The 18,604-nt window shown below is 51.8% G+C and overlaps 1 protein-coding gene across 2 annotated transcripts in view; it reads right to left on the reverse strand.

Annotated features, from left to right (window-relative positions):
• Positions 1–11,288, reverse strand: part of LOC136392588 (phosphoinositide 3-kinase regulatory subunit 5) — a 74,033-nt gene extending 62,745 nt beyond the window's left edge. The window contains exon 1 of one of the 2 annotated variants that reach the window (XM_066364859.1): positions 10,947–11,288. The gene's annotated coding sequence lies outside the window, so the exon portion shown is untranslated. The remainder of the gene's footprint in view (positions 1–10,946) is intronic. The other variant, XM_066364858.1, reaches the window with a different exon arrangement.
• Between the last annotated feature and the right edge of the window lie 7,316 nt (positions 11,289–18,604).

Below are 18,604 nucleotides of genomic sequence, written 5' to 3' on the forward strand. Positions count from 1 at the left end.
AAACCAATATGCTAACTAATATTTCAGTCAACACTGAGTCTAAGAAGCAAAATGATGTGTTTGTTTGCCTGTTGCTGTGTCATTTAGACATAGCTGGTGGGATTCTCCCCGCCTGTGTAGAGTACGTCCTATGGTCTGACCTGAAATAAAGACCACATGGTGGACCCAAAATTCCCTTGTTAGGGCACACCTCATAAAAGCTGAGGTCATCCTCCAGAGTAGCCACCTCTGTGTGTCCGACTCTGGGGCAGCAACAAGCAGAGATGAAGTTATTTAAAGGTCAGACGTTCTTCGGAACCAACTGGGTTGGCCAGCTGGCGTTGAAGCAATTCAAATCGAGAGAGCAACGTTTTGGTAAATGAATCTGAGATCACTTCTTACTGGCCAATATAAAAAGGGACCATGGAAATGAAGCATGGGGGTTACAAAACTTCCTCCTTGAACAAGAGAAAACAGCTTAGTGAAAAATAATGTTCCCACAAGGCAAAACTAGGGACACAGTAATAAGATCAGGGGTCGCCAGGGGCCGGGGGGAAGGGAGAGATGACTAGGCAGAGCCCAGAGGGATTTTAGGGCAGTGAAAATACAGTCTTCGCACGAGCCCCTAAACAGCTCCCTGGCCTCACGCGTTCAGAGATGCGTTTCCTGGTGCCACCTGCACAAGGCCAGTCCTTCCCCAGCCCCGCCCCCCAGGCCAGCCTCTATCTCTTTCTTTATTATCAGTTTCTTTTCAAGTTATTTTTTCCTTCCTTTGCATTTGATAGCAAACCTCCCCACACAAACCAATGTTATTGCACCGCGACCCGCAGGCTGATGTGTTGATGACACAGGGGTCCTTTGCCCTCTGCCCTGCAGCTGGGCACCTCCTGTTCCACATCCTTTCTCTGACGGGCTCAGAGGAAGACTTCACCACAGAAAACAGCCTCGGGTCGTTCGGAGGCAAGGGGTGTGGGTGAGCCCCAGCGTTGGGTCACCCACGCTTGGGACACCCACTCACCAGAAAGGGACTATAAAGTATTGATATTTCTGTCTCCAGGGCTGAGAGAGTCTGAGGCACTTTTCCAGACATTTCCAGCTGTGTGTGTTGGGGCCAGAGACACAAGGGGTCTTGGACACAAGCTTGTGTTCTTGGGGATGTCACGGTGGGGTTCTGGGCTGGTTGGGGGGTACCCCACGGTGGCCCTTGGAGGAAGGAGGAGGGAGGCTGGTCTCAGCTTCCTCAGCTCTCAGGCAGCTCACTGCTCCGGTGGGCTCTCTTCTCAGGTGGGCGTGGAGAGGGCACTGCTCTCCACGTTGGTGAACTCTGCATCAGAACGGAGGGTTCTGTCTCCTGAGGAGTCCTTTCCACGCTTCCCCCTCCCTCCCCCCTTCCCCCTCTCTTCCCCTCCTCCCTCCGAAAGCCTTCCTTCCTCTCCAGAGCATAATTCCCCTCAGAAAAGAACACTGGCTTACAGCCCCTCACTTGGGAACAATAGAAGAGAGTGTCTCATGCTCTCAACAGTTCTGCCTTAGACTAGTAGGCCACCTCGGTGAAACAGCTTGCAAGTGCTAAAGGGTAATATGCAAGTTAATAACAAGTATTAGCAATACTTTATTTTCTCCCAATTTAGAAACCTGAGTTCGACACCTTCCTTGACCTCCCCCAGGGTCAGCGTGGCCAGGCAGCCCCCGGGGATGTCTGAGGAGTCCCCAGGGAGCCGGCCAGCATCTCTCTCGGCCCTTGCCCCTGAAGACACAGCTCCCTATTGCCCCACCGCCTGTCCTGTCTGGCAGGGCCGGCAGGACAGGAAGCCCTTCTGCCTTGTAAACACGCTGTTGCAAACAGATACTTCCCCGGGCTCCTGTAAAGTAGAGGTCACTGGCCTGGGAGTGGCGTGTCTGGGGACAGTTCCCCAGTTCCTCGCCCCGGTGAGACTTAGAGAGCCGTTCACCTTAAATCTGCCTGATTCCCAAGAAGTGGAGGCTCAGCATCTGCGGCTTTCCAGGGCAGGACATCGGACTTGCCCATCTAGAGGGCAAAGACACATGGGTTTGCACCTTTATATGCCCATTAAGGCCGGTGAGGGGCCCGCAGGGTGCAGTCCCTGAGGGGGAGGGTGACTGAACCGCACAATGACATCAGGTGGGGGACAGCTCAGCCACAGTCCTTCACTCGGCAAACACTGACCGGGCACCACCCAGCACGGGCTCTTCCAGGCGCTGGGGAGCCCGTGCTGAACAAGGCAGTAGGGAAGCTCGCCCCATCAGCAGAGGGGTGGGAGAGGCAAGAACACACACTGGGTCTTGGGGGGAACCGAGGCAGGCAGTCCAGCTGGGGGACAAGATGAGAATTCATGGAGAAGACTCCAAGGGCGGGACGCATCTTTGAAACGTGAACAGAAGACGGAGGGCTCCGGACTTTCCCTGCGAGGCACGGTAGCACCCAGGCTTCCAAACAGGACGGAAGTGTTTTCATAAGAAAAGTCTCCTGGTGAAGCAAGACAGAGACTGCGGCTCGGAGGCACCACGAGCAGGCGGAGGGCGACGGTGACGCAAGCCGGGTCAGATGGCAGAGAGGACGATGGGGAAGTGAGAGGAGCCAGAGCCCCAGGGAAAGGAAGCGCCGTCAGAGCTGCGGAAGGAGACCAGACTCCGGGCGGGCACACGCGCAACTGAGGGCTGATGTGCTCTGGAGCCCAACACCTGCAACGGACAGGCCGTCACGGGCCAACGTCACCCCAGCGAACTTCAGTCATAAAAACACTGGCTCGGTCGTGGAGAACGGAAAGATGGAGGGGAGACTCGAGGTGACTCTGAGCTTTCAAGACTGAGCGTCTGATTTCACTCGGGACCAAACGGGAAGTCCGCAGAGGAATCCCACTCCGTGGATGGGGGCGGGGGCGATGGACACGTGTCGAAGATGAAGCAGCGAAGGCAACCGGCCTGGACTTGGAGGAGGAGAGAGTCTGGGTGAGGAAGACAAGCACACTGGGCCCAGCAAGAACCGGAGTCTGCCGGGAGCAGTAGGAGGGGTACGGCTCCAGGCCGACGTGTTGGACATCCAGTGCTACAGAAACCTCAAAGAGAGATAGACGCAGGTTGGGAGGAGGCCATAGGGATGTGCCCGTCACCAAGCCACCAATGACCTCGGAGGAAGCCATCCACTGGAGAAGCATGCCACTATGGTCTGAAAAAGGACTTGTAGTCTCTGGGAGTCCTGCCCCAAGATGGGCACCGTGAGGAAAGGAGCAGGTCCCCTCTCTGCTCAGCGCAGCAGAAGTCACAGGATGGCAGAACAATGGAGTCTATCTGACCCAGGAGGGAACAGGCTCGAGGGGATGAGGCGGGAAGGAGGGATCAGACAGCACCTCTCCCGTTCCAGTCCTGTAGCCTGAACGTTACACCACAGCTGTTTTCTCTTCGTGACAAGAGCAGGCCAAGAGCAGGCCAAGGACAGCTCTCTGAGCTTTTAGTTCTCTCAGAATGAAACTCCCGAGACGTTAGTATAGAAGTGAATACAGAATGTAAAGGCCTATGAAACATTGGCTCGAAAACCCCACCAACAAGAGGCCATTCATTCCCAGCTCAACCTGCAGGTTGGGTTTTGAGAACTTACCTCGGTCAGCCACCGAGGGAGGGGATTCTCAAGGGGAGCTTAACCAGTTTATTTTACCAGGTGTTGGGAGGAGCCAAGAACAAGAGACCCCAAGCAGAGCCCATAATTCAGCACAGGATGTGGGCGAGGGTCGCTGTGTCAGTGATGGCTCCAGGGTCTTTGATCGTGGATAGCAATGATTTTCTAACCCTTAAAGTACTCCTGCCTGGGGGGGAGGGGGTGCAGGCTGTGAAGAAAGGCTACGGGAATTGTGAGGGAACTTCCCAGTTTTGGGATTTGTTTATTCAAGGTCAGTGGACTTCTTAAATTCAAATTATGTTCTCAGAACAACCAATTTTCATACAACCAGTCAGACACAGCCAGTATGATTTGGAGAAGTAGAGATGCTTAGAAATGGAATGATCTTGGTCTTCATTCTCATTTCTACGTCTGACATGTATTCTCCTGAATACCTCCCCCGACAGGGAACTCATTACCACAAGGCCACTGTTGTTCTAGTCTGGATTTCCCCTAGATCTTCCGTGCAGGAAGATGAAGTCTATTTTCTCACAATTTCCCTTCACTAGTCCCTTTTCCTTCCGGAGAGAGAGACCGCCACAGAGCAGGTCTTCACCTTTTCCAAAGGATGCTGTCCTTCGAACATCCTAAGAGAGATATTACTTCTTGTGTCCTCTTCTTGGAGGAAAACATCTCCACTGCTTTAACGAGCTGGTATATGGCACCCGGATCTCGGGGACCTTTCTCTGGGTAGAAGGTGGTTTATCAGCACCCCCACTGAATGCAGCCCCTGGGGTTGAATTGCACTCCAGATGGCTCTAGCAGCTCCCTGTGGAAATGCACCGAGAGTCCAAGATGGCTCTCAGGAGCCAGTGTGGGAGCCCTGAGGTGACCGGTGCATACCTGGGAGAACCCGGGAAGAGAGGAAGCCCCGGGAAGAGGAAAAGATAGGCCATACTGACAGATGTAAAAACTCTACACAGCAAATCAAACCTAACTGTGTTAAAAAAATAAGACACCTTGACCAAATGGAGTTTGTAAGGACAAGGAGTGCTCAGTATAGGGAGGCTGACAGAACGCATCCCAGAAACCTATCTCCACGTGGAAGAATACAAGCATTTCCTAGTAGATGCTTAAAGAAGTATTTGGCAAATTTAACTTCCATTCCTGCTCTTGAAAATCCTTAGAAACAAGGAATTGAAGCAAACACGCTTCACACATGGCACCTGACTTCAAAGCACACTAAAGACCTGTGACCTCATCAGAGAAACAAAGCCCAAGCCTTTTGCGAGACCCTGGGAACCTGGCGGGGGAGATAGGCCAGATATCTGAGGCAAAGAAACAGCGGGGACTGCCTCGGGGCCTGGACCCTGGGAACCTGGGGGGGGGGGGGGAGGGAGATAGGCCGGATACCTGAGGCAAAGAAACAGCAGGGACTGCCTCGGGGCCTCCCGGGCCGCTTCTGTTGATGTGAACAGCCACCAGCACACCTTTTCTCTGACCCTCCCTCCTAGCCTTAACCCTAGTTCTCTCACTGGGGGCAGGGGGGGGGGGGGGGACAGAGGGTGTCTTGTAAGGACACCACCTGCACAAGTAATGCTCTTTAATCACCTTGGAAATGGGTTGAATTCAAGACTTGCTGAGTTACCCAGAAAGCATCCACATGGCGCGTCTCCGTGGGTGGTCAGGGAGCTGCCTGGAGATCTCGCCTGGGAGGGACCAGTGGCCTCCTCGGCAGCTTCCGGTTTCCATGCCAACCCCCCATCACCCCTGGCTTGCCTCTGACAACAGCTGGGGCCTATTCAAAGAAATCGGCCTAGAGAAAGTCCTGTTTTCTAGAGCAGGGGTTACTAAACTGGGGTACGTGGTGGACAGCGAGGTCTTAGAAGATCCTGAAGTCTTACCCAAAGCTTTGAGAGAGGGAGAGCAATCATGTAAGCGTGCGCACACACACATATATATATGCCTTTGGGGTGGGGGAGCAGATGAGCTATCATTTTTGTCCGTTTTTCAAAGAAGCCCTTTATCTGGAGAACCTCTGAACCCCCCTCTAGGAGCTGTGGGTGCCGATGGGACCTCCCAAACCCAGGGAGTGCAGAAAGGAGGCAGGCCGCCCCAGCCAGGCTGCGTGGAAATGCCTGTGTGAACATTTGCCTGACAAGAGTCAAAACCACCAAGCCATTCAGGGACAAAAACACTCAGACCCCAAATCCAGAGCTACGTCTGCACAGCCGTCCTGGTCTGGGGCAACCACTGGGATCAAGAAGGAGGAGGTGGGGGCTGACCACGTGACTTCACAGGTGGTACAGAAAACCCTGCAAGAAGAGCAGCACCCCAGAGGGTCGCGAGGAGGCACCCACACACATGGTGCGGTGGTCTCCAGTGGACAGGGCACCCGTGACTGCAGGGGGCTGGCATGGTGGCCCAGCGGGCGAGGACCCCCGCAGCAGCTGCACAGTAGCGCTGAGATGTGCTCTCTGGTGATGAGAGGCGGGAGGCAAAGGGGGACACCCTGTCATAGCAGGCATGGCCTTACTGTGGTTAAGCTGTACCTGGGAGTCTGGGGTAGTCAGAGGAGGCAGAGGCACAGAACAGGCCCCGGTCCGTGCCAGACATCGGGTGACACACTCACCGGCAGTTATCTCAGTGAATTCCCACAGGACAGGAAGTCTGCGCACAACCCCCCCCCCCAACCGAGAGTTGTTGAAAGGAATACCTCAGAGGATGCACCCCAAAATCACTCAGCACTTCTCTGCTAAATGTTTTTTTATTAGATATTACTATTATTAGTATTAGTATTTTCTTTATTTTGTATCTCAAGCCTCAACCCAAGTATGATTTCCTTAGGAAAGACTTTCCTTAACCCCTAAACTACATCGGCTCCCTTTATATAATCTCACAAAACGCCGCACTTCCCGTGATTGCAATTAAGTGATATATGTGTCTAGTGTCTTGTCTACTAGACTGTAATGTCCATGAGGGTAGGCAATGTCATTTCCATGATACACGGACTTAGCCACGGTTGCATGGCTAGGAGTGAAGGACTCAGGCAGAAACGAGAATCCCTAGGTCCATGGGCAGAAGTCTGAACGCCACCGTCAGCCCTCAGGCAAACCCAAGCCCTGCCCCCCACGAGGAAACCACACACGCTTATTTGCCTAGATCAACAGCAGCAGCAAGAAGACTGGGAGGACATGAAAATGAAAAGCACACCACTCCCTCCCGGCCCTACCCTGCCGCCCTCACAGTGCCCTGCATCCCGGCAGCTTCCACCTTCGTGTGCATGGACCTCTTCCCTACGCGACCGTAGGAAGTGTCATGACCGCAGCTTGCCAGCCACACTGAGCATCAGCTGGCTCTGGTGAGCGAGCCACCAAGTCATTGGTCAGACCCTGCAGGGCAGGGCAGTCAGTGCTCTGGTAGGAGAACATGGTGAGGACATAACAGGCATGGTGAGGACAGGAGTGGACGTGCAGTGCTGTGGAATGAGGAGGGGGTCGGGGAAGACTTCAGCGATGATGACGTCTGAGCTGGGTATCCAAGGACGGATTTGTGGTTCACCAGGCAGGTAGAGAAGTCTCACCTATGTGCCTTGACTGTGGGGGGGCTTCATAGCAAAGGGCAATGGGGGGAGAAGGAATAGCACATGCAAAGGCACTGAGGTTTGCCTGAGCTTCAGAAGGGGAAGCAGGCTGGGTGGCAGAAGGTCTTGCTAGTCATGCTAGCGGGTACCAGCCTTCTCCAGAGGACAGTGATAGCTCTGCTGGGTTTGCAGTTGAAAAGCTACTGGCTCTAATTTAGTGTCCTGGCATCACCATGGCAGCAGGAGAGGGGCTGGAGTGGGAGTGGGGGAGGCTGGAGGCAGGAGTCCTGCCCTGAGGCCAAATTTTAAAGCCTAAAGCCTAGAACCCAAATTGGTAACACACCAGGCTCAAGAAGGACCCAATGTCGGCTTTGTGCCACCGAAGTCACTCACTTCTTCCTATTCGTTGCCCTCACCTTCCTATTGGGTACACCCTGCTATAGCTATATCTCACTTATCTGGAAGTCAGGTAACTGATAATCTCGACTCTCCAGAACCCAGCTGCTAGCCTGCAAGCAGACAGGAAAGACCTGCGGACCACCACATTTATGCCCCAAAAGTCATGCCCTACAGAGTGTATACTTCACACCCAAAGGCACATGCAGGCTGCTACTCCAGCCGAATCATCTCTGGTCAAGAGTAGACGCCAGCCAGAGTCAGCCCAGTGCTACCGCTTTCCAGCCATGAGGCCCTGGCCCTCAGTTTAGTCATATGTAAAATGGGGGCACCAGTTGTGGCTACTACCGAGTGTGGCTGGGAAGATTTAAGAATATGAAATACGAGGGGAAAGGGCAAAAAGAAAGGTGAAAAGAAAAAGGCAGAAAATATGTCCTGAGCAAACCCAAGGTATAAAACAGAATGGCAGGTGGAACCATGCGATGTTTTCAAGAATGTATTAAGTCAGTCGCAGTATGCGACGTTTACAAAGGCAAGCAACACATTTCACAAAGATTTCCTTTAAAATTAGACATATTAAAATGTTTCGGTGTTTAGAAGGTAGAGCTACTGGAAAAATCAATGTATGCAAATTTACTTTGGGAATGACAATTCTGCGAGTATCTGAATACATCTAAAGTGCCCCTCAAGCTCGACCAGGCGGTGCTGCAACAGATGGAGCATAGGCCTGGGATGCTGAGGACCCAGGTTTAAAACCCCGAGGTCACCGGCTTGAGTGTGGGGTTACTGGCTTGAGCATGGGGTCACTGGCTTGCTGTCTTGAGAGTGGGATCATAAACATGACCCCATGGTTGCTGGCTTGAAGTCCAAGGTCACTGGTTTGAGCCCAGGGTCACTGGCTTGATTGAGCAAGGGGGTCAATGGCTTGGCTAGAGCACCCCCCCCCCCCGGTCGAGGCACATATGAGAAAGTAATCAATGAACAACTAGAGTGCCACAACTATGAGTTAATGCTTCTCCTTTCTCTCCCTTCCTGTCTGTCTGTTCTTGTCGGTCTGTCTCACTCTGAAATAAATAAATAAATAAATAAATAAAGTGTCCCTCAAAATCTTTAAAGCATCCATCACATCTAACAGAATCTAAGAGGCCATCAATTGTAAGATGCAGCATTATTTTGTGTGCCACTAAGAAGCATTGCTACCTGTTACAGTGGTGAGATGCCCTAGACAATACATGCATCTTGATCTCAGAGATGTTAAGATGTGAATGTCCATCTTCAAGTCAGTGGAAATCTGAACATGCAATATGTTTGCTGGGATAGTGCTTCTTCTTCCCCTCGGGCAGAAGAAAGGTGCATTCTTTCCTTCATCCACCCCTACTCTCTCCATCTGTGCCAGGGGCTTAGATCACTGTACCTTGCCCCTCCAGAAGCTTCCTCTCTCAAAAAGGTGATCCAGGCTTCGAGCCACCCACAGCTCAGCCAGACAAAGTCTTCAGGTTCCCAGGGGTCCCCCAGAGCTACCAGCTCAGCCCGTAGGGGCGAGCCTGTGTGAACCAAGGCCAAATTGCACAGCGTTGGTGCTCCACAGAACCCCTGCTGGGACCTCCAGCTCTGAGCGACCCAAGCTCTCCTTCTCGCCCACTTCTCGGCCAGCGAGCCCCATGATCAGTGACTAACCCCGCGGTGTGGAGAGTGGTTCCCACAGCCAGCCTCCTCAGCCGCACTGTGGAACCCCCTCATCATTGCCCCTCTAGTAACCCCAAACCCACTTTTGCCCAGTGCCACCTGTTACTCTTGTAAGAAACAAAAGGGTGCACGAGAGGAAGGGAGCAGGCAAGGGTGGCAGCTTCCACTGCAGCCTGGGGAGAGAAGATATTGATCACCCCCCACCTAAGCTAGAGATGAGGAAGGATTTCTTAAAACCCAGTGAGGCCCAGCACACAAAGACCGGGTGCCTTCCTTCCCTACAGACCGGGCCAGTTAAGCTTCAAAAAGCAAGGGGGCTCTCATAAAGCGGGAAGAGGGAGCTTGACCATCCCACACCATGGTGGCCACACCGAGGAAGAGGTAAGCCCTGGCTGCTGCCCACACCTTTGTTCTGCAAACACCCGTGGAGCAGCTCCCATGGGTAGTCGCACTTACCACGCTTTTCTCATTTAATATTCCCACCGCCCCGTGAAGTCACGATTAGACCCATTTTACAGACAGGGAAACAGGCTGGGAGAGTGGGCGGTAAAAGGCTCAAGGTTACACAGCTGGGATTGGCTGGAACTCAAGGCTCCTTTCCACGTCACAGGGAGTCCCCAGGCAATGGCTCCGGGACCATCACTTCGGGAGTTGATTCCGATTTTAGAACCAAACCGGTGCCAGCCCCGCCCCTGGAGAGGTGCGCTGTAGTGCTGAGGTCCAGAGGACGTGTTTTAACACGCTCTGGGAACCGGTGCCTCTCCAGGCAGGCCTCTCCAAGGCCGGGAGGAAGGCGAGCCTGCATGGAAAGGTCCGGGGCCCGTGGGGGCAGGTGCAGGGAGATGGGGAGAGATTGGGAGAAGGGCAATCCAGAGGGGCTTTAGAGGCAGCCCTGGCCTACTTTTAGCCCTCCTTTTCCCTAGACCCACCCCTCCGCTCTGCACGGAGGCTTGTTAACTCACTAGATACCACATCCTGCTGCTTTCATCTCGCCTTCCTTTTTCCCTCTGAACAATCTCCTTCCTCCTACTGACCTGAACTTCTTGCTTATTTACCCCAGGACTGGGATGGGCCAGCCCGCAGGCGCACGCGCAAACACAGGCACACACGCACACACAGAGTCACGCAAGGGACAGCCCGAGTGTAAACACATCCTCTGACAGTGCCAAGCGTGCAATTCTCCAAAGGAGCAACCACAGCCCGGGGGCCCACGATCGCTAGCAGGGGCGGGCTGGGGCAGGCGCTTCAGCGACTCCCAGGTTCTGATGGCAGAGGACCCGTGAGACCAATGCTCACTGAGAGTTCGCAGGAGGGGTGCGGACTCCTTGACCCCACGACACTTGTGGCCACTTGGCGGCCTGCGTAGGAGGCAGGAAGCTTGGGTCACACTCGGACCGTACAGAAGCAGGTGGTCCAGCAGTGGTCACCCTCCCTAGACGAGAGACAGTCCCCGGAACGCCCCTTCTGTCCCCGGGATTATTGGAAACGCAGTGGGCGGACCCTGTGTCCCGGCAGTGGCGGCTGTCCACGGAGCCGTAGGACAGCAGGATGTGTCACCAGCCGACCCGCTGCGGCCGCCGGTCTCGGAGCCCACTGCTTCCCGACCGTCCCCTGCCCGCGCGGGTTCTGCCGCGAGTCCCAAGCTCGCCCCGGCCCCGCCCACCCGGCCTCGGCCGCCCGGCCACACACCTGCAGTCCCCGCCGGGCGCCAAGCCCTTCTCCAGCGACGACTCCCTACGGTTCGGCGGACGGTCAGAACCACCGCACCCGGGCTGGAGTCGCGCGGCAAGTCCCAGCATCTATCCGCCCAGGCTCCGCTCCGAAGGTGGGCTGGGGCGGGGCCGCGCGTGGGGCGGGGCCTGGGAGCCGCGGGTCACCCAGTCGGCCCCTCACGCCCCCTGGTGGCGGGGTAGCGCATGCGACTCTAGTCCCTGTGTCCTCCGAGTCCGGTCGCAGCCCGCCCAGCGTCGGAGAGGCAGACCCAGCCCTTGGGCCGTCTGCCCTCGGAAGGAGCAGGCCCGGACGGGTGGGCGGCCACGGCCGGAGGGGTGCCAGCCCCGACCGCCAGCGCCCCCAGGAGTAAGGTGCGGGCCCGCGGGCGCAGCGGAAGCGCGGTTTGGTCCCCCGCAGGAGAGGTGGGCGGAGCAGGAGCGAGGCTTGGGGTGGGGGCTTCGGGGAAGGACGAGAAAGAGGAAGCTCCGAAGCGTTGCTTCCTTCTCTCTCTGCACCCCAGCACCCCACTTCCTTTTATTACTTCTATTTTCTTTCGATGCTCTTCACGTTGAAAATGCATGCACCAGTTCTGTGCACAGACACGCCTTGACCCTCACCCTTCTGCAGAAACCTTCGTAGAAGCAACTGTCTAGACTTTCAGCACTGCTGCGTCCGCCTCCGATCTGACGGTCCCACTGTCCTTCTGCGGTGGCTGTCACTCCATCCATTTCCCGGCCCCTGCAGGGGAAGAAAGGTCACCTCCGCAGTCAAGGCCTCTTCTTACCTCCCTCTCTGCGCAGACAGCGGAGCAGATGTGGTTATACCCAGAGTGATTCCAGAACCCTGGAAGCGCTGCACAAGCCCGTGCCTCAGTTTCCTCTTTTACAAAAGGGATGAGCAGGCTGTACAGGCAGCCCTGGCAAAGAAAGGATAGCACCTTATTTCGGAGTTAACTGAGGTCAAGGCTGAATATTTTCACTTCCACTATTGAATGACAGACTCTGTGTCACAATTTCTGGTAGTGGCGTTCGAAATCCGCCACAAGGTTGTACGTTATTGTGGGTCAAAAGCCACCCACAAGGTTGTACGTTAGTGTGAGTCAAAAGCCACAGCCCTACCTGAGGCTTTGAGAAATGGGAGCACCAATGGCTTTTCTTCTTCTGGCTCCCTAAATATGAAGAAAAAGCAACTTCCCCAAAGGCATAGAAACAGAAAGTACCCTTGGGTGAACACAGGTCCTAGGGAGGACTGGTTCCAGCCTATATAGTAAGAGGTGGTAAGGAGCTCGAACCATCTAGTACTTCTCAGAACCATCCAGTACTTCGCCTCATTCACAAGTGAAACCCCACCACCACCACCACCACTACCATTTTTCAAATAAGGAACTAGAATCACGAAAGACTGTGAGAGGACATGTCTAAGGTCATATGACTTGGTGAGGGTGGGCAAGGACCCTAGTCTCCCCAACCGCTGCTTATCCATCATGAAAAGGAGAAAGGGGGAGAGGGAGCTAGCACAGAGGTGGTCCAAGTACGGGGGGAGGGGCAGAACTGCTCTGGAATGAGGAATAGTGTAGCAAGTGTAACACAGTGTACCAGACTGAAACATTGCATTATGAAGTCACTTTGAAAGCTAAAGAAAGTCCTAGACAGGTGGCGGCATCCGTGACCTCTTCCAGGTCCTTGGTGTTCCGAACAGCGAAGATGGAGAAAAGCTGAAGCGGAGTGGCCCCTTCGCGGTCACTGCCAGGGAGCTGAGCACCCCAAGAAGCCCAGTTAGTCCCCTCCTGCATCCCCTCCCAGGTGGGCATTCTCTTCGCCAGCAGGTGCGACCTAGGTGTTGAGCTCTCATATATCCCACCCCCTCACTCACTCCACCTGTATCTCCCTGTGTCAAGAGGGCAGACCACCGACCAGGAGAGTGGCTCAGCACCTGACACCTACTGGCCAGAATTTAGAATTACAAACAGGGGGGGCACCTTTGACTCCCACCTCCTCAAAGCAGCTGGTAAGATTCAAGGTGCCTGTCACTCATGTGGCACAGATTTTGTACCACTTTGTACAGCTCTGTTGTGGCTTCACTTGAAAATATGTCTACTTATCTCTCCCCTTCCTTTCAGTGCCTTAGATTTTCCAAGAGGAGTCTACCCATCTCCATCTCCTCATCTTACATTCATTCTTCCATGCTCTGAAAATATCACCAAGGAAACCTCAAATGCCCCCTTGAGTTCTCCTCCTGTGCCCCTGACCAGTATTTCTGTTCTGGCTTCATAGTCTTCATCATGTTTTAAACTTTGGTTTGCACGAGGTTTTATTCGAGACTGCTTCTCTTCTACCTGGACACCCTGATCCATTCCCCTCATACCCGCCCCTTCCAAATCGATAGCCCAGGCTTTTCTTGAGCTCTGAATATACATCTCCCTTTGATCCTGCAATTCCATTCTTAGAAATATGTCCACACAGGAACATATGAGAATGATTATACAGCTTTCTGTCAATAGCAGAGCAGGTAAAAAACCGATTGTTTTACACGAGAGGGGCAAAAGCAGGTTTGCAGTTGTGAGTACACAAAACACAGAGTGAGTTTATCCTGGTATTATTATTTATTAGTTATCATATTATATTCCATATGAACAGCTCTGAAACTACTTTTGCCCCACCCTGTACCTATATAATAGAATGCTACTCAGCAGTAAAAAGGATAACTCACTGATACGTGTATCAACATGAATGAATTTCACAAACGTTATGTTGAGCAAAAGCAGTAAGACACGAAAGGAAGTATGCTGCATAATTTCATTTACGTGAAGTTCCAGGACCAGCCAATTAATCTATAGCGGTGTGTCAGAATGGTGGTTATCTTGGGGGGGGGGGAGTGATTTAACTGGAAAGGGGACATGAGTGGACTTTCTGGGGGTGATGGGCATGTTTTCTAACTTGACCTGGGTGGTGGTTACACAGTATGTACCTATGAGAAAGTTACTGAGATGCTCGCTGGAAAGTTGCACATTCCACTCTTTGTAAATTACATCTCAGGACATAAAACACATGGGAAAGAAGTCTGTGTCGCACTCGCACACCTCCATGCCTTGCTCACTCTGACCCTTCTGTATGTGTGGTGATCAGCACAGCCACTTCCATTGTTATTACTGGATAGACACAGACACCCTCGGGAAAGATGAGCAAACACGGGGTGGGGGGAGCAAAACACAAGAAGATTCAGAATTTCAAAAATAAGGCCCTGGCCGATTGGCTCAGCGGTGGAGCGTCGGAGTGTCGGCCTGGCGTGCGGGGGACCCGGGTTCAATTCCCGGCCAGGGCACATAGGAGAAGCGCCCATTTGCTTCTCCACCCACCCCTCCTTCCTCTCTGTCTCTCTCTTCCCCTCCCGTAGCCAAGGCTCCATTGGAGCAAAGATGGCCCAGGCGCTGGAGATGGCTCCTTGGCCTCTGCCTCAGGCGCTAGAGTGGCTCTGGTCGCGGCAGAGCGATGCCCCGGAGGGGCAGAGCATCGCCCCCTGGTGGGTAGAGCATCGTCCCTGGTGGGCGTGCCGGGTGGATCCTGGTCAGGCGCATGCGGGAGTCTGTCTGACTGTCTCTCCCTGTTTCCAGCTTCAGAAAAATACAAATAAAAAAAAAATAAGGCACATGATCAGAGAAAATGAGTATCCTTTGAAACTAAATTTACATAAAAGAAGAATTTTTTAGAAAATATTTTTCATATGTGTTTTCAGCGATGCTTGGGAAGATAATGCATTTATAAATGTAGCGGATTGAATTCGTTTTTAAAAATACAAGCTAAAATTAGGAAACATTTGCCTGACCAGTGGTGGCACAGTGCATAGAGCGTCAACCTGGGATGCTGAGTCCCCAGATTCTAAACCCCGAGGTCACCGGATTGAGCAGGGGATCATCTAGCTTGAGTGCAGACTCACTGGCTTGAGCGTTGGATTGCCGGCTTGAGTATGGGATCATAGACATGATCCTAGAAAAAAACATAGACAGTAGACTTTCCGACATCTCTAGCAGCGATATTGTTGCAGATATATCTCCTCAGGCAAGTGAAATAAAGGCAGAAGAAGCAAATCAGACTATATCAAACTAGAAAGCTTTTGCACAGCAAAAACACCATTCAAAAAATAAAAAAACCCACACAATGGGAGAACACATTTGTCAATACATCTGATAAGGAGTCAATAACCAAAATTTATAAAGAACTTGCAAAACTCAACACCAGGAAAGTAAACAATCCAATCAAAAATTGGGCAAAAGAACTGAATAGATACTTCTCTAAAGAGGACATACAGGCCCTGGCCGGTTGGCTTAGTGGTAGAGCGTTGGCCTGGCGTGCAGAAGTCCTGGGTTCGATTCCCGGCCAGGGCACACAGGAGAAGAGCCCATCTGCTTCTCCACCCCTCCCCCTCGCCTTCCTCTCTGTCTCTCTCTTCCCCTCCCACAGCAAGGCTCCATTGGAGCAAAGATGGCCCGGGTGCTGGGGATGGCTCCTTGGCCTCTGCCCCGAGCGCTAGAGTGGCTCTGGTCGCAACAGAGCGACGCCCCGGAGGGGCAGAGCATCGCCCCCTGGTGGGCGTGCTGGGTGGATCCCGGTCGGTGCATGCAGGAGTCTGTCTGACTGTCTTTCCCCGTTTCTAGCTTCAGAAAAATACAAAAAAAAAAAAAAAAGGACATACAGATGGCCAATAAGCATATGAAAAAATGCTCAATGTCACTAATCATCGGAGAAATGCAAGTTAAAACCACAATGACATATTACCTCACTCCTGCTAGAATGGCTTTCATTAACAAATCAACAAACAAGAGCTGTCCATTGTGTGGAGAAAAGAGAACCCTCCTGCACTGCTGGTGGGAATGCATACTCGTGCAGCCACTGTGGAAAATAGTATGGTGTTTCCTTAAAAGATTAAAAATGGAACTGTCTGATGACCCAGCGATCTCACTTTTAGGAATATAGCCTAAAAAGTCTCAAAACACTAATTCAAAAGAAGATATGCACCTCCATTTTTATTGCGGTGTTGTTTGCAATAGCCAAGATCTGGAAACAGTCCCAGTGTCCATCAGTGGACAAGTAGATTTAAAAAAAGCTGTGATCCATTTACACAATGGAATACTATGCAGCCGTAAAAAGAGAAGGAAATTCTTCCTTTTGCGACAGCACGGCTGGACCTGGAGATTATTATGTGAAGTTAAATAAGCCAGGCAGAGAAAGATAAATACCATATGATCTCACTTACCTGTGGAATTGAATGAACAAAATAAACTGAGGAACAAAATAGAAACAGAGGCAGGGTCACAGGAAACAGATGGACAGCTGTCAGATGGAAGGGGGAAGTGGGGATGAGATCAGAGAAGGTGTGAAGGAATTAGCCAAAATCATATATGCTTAACACATACATACAGACAACAGGGTAGCAATTCCCAGAGGGAAAGGGGGTGGAGGGAAGGAAGGGGGTGAAATGGCGATGGAAAGAGACTTTGCCTGGGGCATGGGGCACGATGTGGTGGGTAGAGTGTGTTATTTGAGTGGGACACTTGAAACCATGTCAACACAATAAATAAAAATAAAAAATTTTAAAAGGAGGGTTTGTGCAAGGAATGGCAACATTCGAATGAGCCTAAAGGAATTCAAGCATAGTCGATGGCAGCTGGCTGGTCGCCCGCCAGCAATGATAGTTAAAGATCAGGGGTTGGCCAGGCATGGGGTCTGGGTGGGTCCTGGGTGGCAAGATGAAATGTGGGTCCAGTGGAAGCTCCAAAATTCAACACAGGAGACTTAGAGACCAACCGATCAATCACCATTTTAAAATTTAGATTGCCCGTTTTGGGAGGAGCTGATAAAGGTGGGGGCCGACCTTCACCCACCCACCACCACCGTCTCTCCCAAGCCAGTCCATTTCTGTTTCTACCGGGAGGCGTGTGAACCACTGTCCCAGGTCAGCCTCACAGGTTGGCATCTGTACCTTATAGAGGAAAGAGCTTCAAGCAGCAGCAAAGAAGCAGTTTCTCTGAGGGTCTTGGAGACCCGGACTACAGCAACAGAACAACCCAGGGGGGCAGGGGAGAGGAGGAGAGAGAGGTAGAGGACACGCAGTGAAAGATGCTTTGAGGAGGCTGGGGGGTTAGAGCAGAAATCAGAAACTCAGAGGTCTCCAAGAGCCAAGCAAGCCAAACAGAACTGGTGAGCTGGTGTTCACTAATGATATTATGACATCTCGTGATTGTATTGTTTATACTCTGTGCCTCCTGAAACAAACCCTGTGGAAACATCAGTCCTTTTCCCGCCCAGTGCATTAAGGTTTTCTTTCCCCACACAGCTTGTCCCTGTTGCTCTTACGATTTCTTTTCTGGAGGTGTTTTATGCTGTACTCCTCCATCGGGCACGCTGAAATAAAAGGGGACATTCTCCACTCGCACCCAGAAACATACCTCCTGCCGTTTCTCCTGAAGCACGTATCCCTCTTGGCCTCTTTTATTTTTCCACGTTTGCTAGAGACATGATTGCAAGAAACATTTCGCTTTTACCTAACTCCAATATAAGAAAAACAATTGCACATATACCAAATCGAGCGCCTGACCCCTGACCTTGAGGTCTGGGAACAATAAGGTATGGAGACAATAGGGTTTGGGGAGGATGCAAATGAGGAGCTCTCTGAAGGAGGCCCTCCCGGGGGCCCAGCTGTAGCCCACAGTGGCCATGTGGAAATGCAGGAGTGGTGTGGTCAGATTTTATCATTTTTAAAGGAAACCAAAAACTAGAATTCCCAATCTGAAATCTCCTGGTTTTTTAAATGCTAGAAATTCAAAACCATGTTTTAACACTCCTTGCAGGCCAAACCAGATATGACCTCCTGACTCTCAGCTTGTGACGTCTGTACGATATTGTTCAGGGAAGGCGGCAGCAGTGGCGTCTGAGTGATTTCTGTTAATGTGAGTTAATTTGTTCCCACTGGCTCGGGAGACAGTTTATGCAACGAGGGCCAATGATAAAGGTTTATTAATGTTGTTCATCATGTGAATAGGACACAGGAGAAAAACTGGATAATTATCCTAATAGGATGCACCTTGATGAAAACTCTTAGGGACTAGGAATAAAAAAGACTATGTCAAGATGATAAATGTATATATCTCAATCCAACCGCCAGTATGATGCCTAGCGATGACCTGGAATGGGGAGCAAATAGAGTTCTTCATAACAAAGACATCGCTCCAAAAACAAGGAGCGAAACCAAGACGTCACACTGTGAATGATGTCAACAATATTCCAAAATTTAAGGAAAAACAGTAAGAAAAATAAATAAGAGACATACATTTGGGGAAGAGCCAAGCTTATGATTATTTGCAAAAGATATGCTTGTCTATCTGAAAGACTTTAGCTAATGGGCTGAGGAATGTTTAGAACTTACAAGAGAGTTCAGAAAAATAACTGGACACAAAAATATATGTAATTTTATACATATATAAAACAGAAAATAGAGCTTGTTCAGTGACCAAACATAAAATAGAGCTTGTTCACGCCAGCAACAAAATGTCAAAGAATAGGACAGTCAAGGGACCCAGAATAGCCGAAACACCTTGAAAATGAAGAACAAAAGTGGAGGACTCCAACGTCCTGACTTCA

The sequence above is a fragment of the Saccopteryx leptura genome, chromosome 2 (genome assembly GCF_036850995.1).
Source record: "Saccopteryx leptura isolate mSacLep1 chromosome 2, mSacLep1_pri_phased_curated, whole genome shotgun sequence".
NCBI lineage: Eukaryota > Metazoa > Chordata > Mammalia > Chiroptera > Emballonuridae > Saccopteryx > Saccopteryx leptura.